Below are 4911 nucleotides of genomic sequence, written 5' to 3' on the forward strand. Positions count from 1 at the left end.
TATGAACCCTTGTGTGTCCCAGGTTAGGAGTGTCAGGTTGGCACAGAAAGTTGTAAGGAAGGGGAGACTTACCATGGGACTTGGCCTGATCCAGCCCCTTCCTGCCACTATCCAGCAAATTCCACCTTTTTTTTTTTTTTTCACTGTTGTCACCCAGGCTGGAGTGCAATGGCGCAACCTTGGCTCACTGCAGCCTCCACCTTCCAGGTTCAAGTGATTCTCCTGCCCCAGCCTCCTGAGTAGCTGGGATTACAGGTGTCTGCCACCACGCCTTTTTTTTTTTTTTTTTTTTTTTTAAGAAGAGACAGGGTTTCACCATGTTGGCCAGGCTGGTCTGGAACTCCTGACCTCAAGTGATCCTCTGCCTCGGCCTCCCAAAGTGCTGAAGTTACAGGCATGAGCTACCGCATCTGGCACCGCCTCTTTTTTTAGGGCCACACAGTGGCTGGACAAGATGGCCCACTGTGCTTGTTTATGTGGCATGGGGGATGCTGGCTCAGGACCCCTGGGAGACTCTGGTACCAGCACATGTGCTCTGAGCTCTGACCCTTGGTTACAAGGTCCAGTAGCCTGGAGGGACTATTCACATCAGCACCATCTGTCAGCAGCTCCCCACCATGGGATCAGGATACCTGGGGAGACTGCTCAAAGCATGAGGTCAGCATCCCAGGGCAACACCTTCTTGACCCCATGGGGTCCCATCTGAGCCTGATGGCACTAGGAGTGGCCATGGACCAAGGGAGAGAAGAAGAATTAACGAAGCAGGAGAAAGGGAGGAAGAGAAAAGAGAAGCAGGACCCTGGTGAGGAGGAAAGGATTGGTCCTAAGCCCTTCGGGAGAATTTAAAAGCTCTGGATGGCCGGGCGCAGTGGCTCACGCCTGTAATCCCAGCACTTTGGGAGGCTGAGGCGGGCGAATCACTTGAGGTCAGGAGTTCAAGACCAGCCTGGCCAACATGGTGAAACCCATCTCTACTAAAAATACAAAAATCAGCCAGGCATGGTAGGATGACCCTGTAATCCCAGCTACTTGGGATGCTGAGGCAGGAGAATTGCTTGAACCCCGCAGGCAAAGGTTGCAGTGAGCCAAGATGGAGCCACTGCACTCCAGCCTGGGCGATGGCGCAATACTCCATCTCAAAAAATATAAATAAAATAAAATAAAATTTCTGGAGACTCCTAGGAGTTCGAGACCAGCCTGGACAACATGGAGAAACCCCATCTCTAATAAATTATACAAAAATTAACTGGGCGTGGTGGCAGGCACCTATAATCCCAGCTACTCAGGAAACTGAGGCAGGAGCCCAGAGGCAGAGGTTGCAGTGAGCCAAGATTGCACCACTGCACTCCAGCCTGGGCGACAGAGTGAGACTCTGTCTCAAAAACAAGACTGGGTGCCATGGTTCGTGCCTGTAATCCCAGCACTGGGAGGCCAAGGTGGATCACGAGGTCAAGAGATAGAGACCATCCTGGCCAACATGGTGAAACCCCATCTGTACTAAAAAAAAAAAAATACGAAAGTTAGCTGGGCGTGGTGGCGTGCATTTGTTATCCCAGCTACTCAGGAGGCTGAGGCAGGAGAATCGCTTGAACCAGGGAGGCAGAGGTTGCAGTGAGCTGAGATCACGCCACTGCACTCCAGCCTGGGTGACAGAGTGAGGCTCTGTCTCAAAAAAAGCAAAACGAAACAAAAAGTTCTGGAGACCCCGTATCTCTGCACAGGGATGGCAGGGCAGCAAACTCCAAGCCTTGAGCTGAAGGGAAATCTCGCACTCCATTATGTCAGCCATCGGCTTCATCTATAGTCTGAGAAGTGACAGATTCGTTTCCTGATCTGGGCACCCTCCATGGTCCCCCTCTGCCGTGGGGGAGAACGCAGGACAGGACAGGAGGCTGGGCTCTGGCTATGTCTCCCTCCTGTCCTGCCCAGCCCCTTCCCCTCACACCAGAGCTCCTGCCCTCCCCCAGCTGTGACCGTTTCTTTCTCTTTCCTCTCATTTTTTTCCCCACTCAATGTATATGGCAAACAACAACAACAACAACAAAAAGTTGCAGATGGTAGTCCTAGTAAATGCCCAAGCCGTCAAAGCCAATGTTTTTAAATCTCTGTTATATCAGACATCTCTCATATTTTCTTTCTAGTTAGATGGATGCTGGGGGCTAAAGAAGGAGAAGAAATAGAAAAAAAAGAGCCAGCGCACTGAGGGCCAGATGCCACCCTTGTAGGCCACTCCAAGCCTTTTCATATGGGTTTCTGAAGCCATGTTTTCATCTGATACTTTTCTACCATCCTTGAAAACAACCTGGTTTCATAAAGTGAGGCCCCTGGGCAGAGCAGGTCACCCGCCCAGGGCTTCAGTGAGTGAGATATCATTGATTGACATGCTATTTCTCCTCCTTCCTCTTTGCCAATGCTTTTCTGGGAAGGGCGGGGTCGCAGCCAGCCAGGAAAAGGCTTGCAAGAGGCTTGGAGCCTGTGTAGGGAACCAGGCAGTTCATGAAGCCTTCCCAGGCTTCAACAAGCCCAGCGGCTGAAGCCAGGAGCCCAGTCCCTGCTGAGTGTCAGCCTCATGTTTCCGTCTGAGTTCCCCATGCCTGCCGATGATGGGTTCCTGATGTCCCACAATCATGAATCTCTGAGTGTCTTGGCTTCCCTGTTTTCTCACTTCTCAGGTAAGTCTCCTTCGACCCAAGTTTGGGAATCACTGCTCAACCCGGAAGTGCAGAGGTGCATTTCAGTTCTGTTCAACAAATACATTCGGACACCTCTGTGGTTTGCTCCTTATGATTTCTCTTTTTTTTCTTTCTTTCTTTCTCTCTCTCTCTCTCTCCTTCCTTCCTTCCTTCCTTCCTTCCTTCCTTCTCTCTTTCTTTCTTTCTCTCTCTCTCTCCATTCGGACACCTCTGTGGTTTGCTCCTTATTTCTTCTTTCTCTCTCTCTCTCTCTCTTTCTCTCTTTCTTTCTTTCTCTTTCTTGATGAAGTCTTGCTCTGTCCAGCCCAGGCTAGAGTGCAGTGATACAATCTTGGCACACTGGGACCTCCACCGCCCGGGCTCGAGCGATTCTCTTGCCTCAGCCTCCTGAGTAGCTGGGATTACAGGCACCTGCCACCATGCCAGTCTAATTTTTGTATTTTTAGTAGAGACAGGGTTTCACCATGTCGGCTGGTCTCAAACTCCTGACCTCAAGTGATCCACCCGACTCAGTCTCCCAAATGCTGGGATTCCAGGCATTAGCCACTGCGCCTGGCCCTTACGATTTCTTGGAAAAGGAAAGAAGAGAGAGAGCAAGAGAGGAAAGGAAGGAGGGAGGATATTGAGCTAAAATGCATTAAGTGCACTACGATGAAGAAAGAAATGTCATGGTTTTTGCCCTTGGAAGCTCCTGTTTGAGAGAAGAAAGCAGATACAATATATTGGGCTCCCGCCCTGTAGCCCAAGCAATCATGAAATGGGGTCTATGCCTATTGGCATGAATAGGGCTCCAGGCATATTAGAAAATTCCAGCGTTCTTTCTCCCAAAGAGGACCCAGCCAATGGATGGACCTCACACATGTGGCTTCCAACTTGACCTCCTCTGCTTCATACTTGATACTATCTTGCTCCAATTTGATACAGCATCTCTATACTGATTAGCCAAAAACAAGGAACCAAGAACGGAAATAAGGAGAGCCAGACAGGGATCAATCAATGATGCTATGGATGGTTCCAGAAGACAGGACACTGTCCAGCCTCACCAGAGATTATTATCATTCTTAATATATGGTTGATGGCTCATATTCCTCCAGGAACACAATCGCATCTTACCCCGTCCCCTAGTGGATGCCCGCCTACCTGTCCAAGTAATCACTCAGTATCTGCTTGATAAACTCTAGAGACACGTTGTTCTAAGGCAGGAAAACCCTGACAGTGAGCCAAGCACGATCTGAATCTCAAGAACGTCTTCCCACTGTCCCTCCCTCTGGAGGCTGAAGACAAGACTAAGCTTTCTGTCACCTGATGAGATTTAAACCTACAGTGAGGGCTGGGCATGGTAGCTTACACCTGTAATCCCAGTGATTCCAGAGGACAAAGCGGGAGGATGCTTGAGGCCATGAGTTTGAGACCAGACTAGGCAAAATAGTGAGACCTCTGGCCAGGTGTGGTGGTCATACCTATAATTCCAGCTCCTTGGGAGGCCAAGAGGCTGGATCAGATCACCTGAGGTCAGGAGTTTGAGACCAGTCTGGGCAACATGGTGAAACCCCATCTCTACTAAAAACACACAAAAAAATTAGCTGGTCATGGTGGCACATGCCTGTAATTCCACTTACTCAGAGGCTGAGGCAGGAGAATCACTTGAACCTGGGAGGTGGAGTGTTGCAGTGAGCTGAGATTGCACCACTGCTGCCCAGCCTGGGTGACAATGGGAGACAGAGCAAGATGGTCTCAAAAAAAAAAAAAAAAAAAAAAAAAAAACAATACAAACAACAGCAACAACAAAACCCAAATAGTGAGACCTTGTCTCTATAAAACAAAAAATTTCAAAACTACCCCAGTTGCAGTGAGCTGTGATATCATCAGCACACTCCAGCCTGGGCATCAGAATAAGACCCCTGTCTCTAAAACACAAAAAACATTTAAGCTACAGGATGCCTCAAAGGCAGTGGACCCCTTTAAGCTTGAACATGGCTACCTTAATTATAAGGGGAACAACCTCCATTCCATGGACAGCACCTTGATCAGTGGATAGAATTCATTCCTGCCACCTGGAGAAATGGTTAACTTTCTTGGTTAGAGAAGCCATATGCCATTTCCTGCAGGATGGGGTGTATATTGTTGACAGTTTTAATCTAGTGTGTCCTTTTTTCTTTTCTTTTCTTTTCTTTTTTTTTTTTTTTTTTTTTTTTTTTTTTTTTTTTTTTTTTTTTTT

Source organism: Rhinopithecus bieti, unplaced genomic scaffold, assembly GCF_001698545.2.
Source record: "Rhinopithecus bieti isolate Rb0 unplaced genomic scaffold, ASM169854v2 scaffold_23236, whole genome shotgun sequence".
Lineage (NCBI taxonomy): Eukaryota > Metazoa > Chordata > Mammalia > Primates > Cercopithecidae > Rhinopithecus > Rhinopithecus bieti.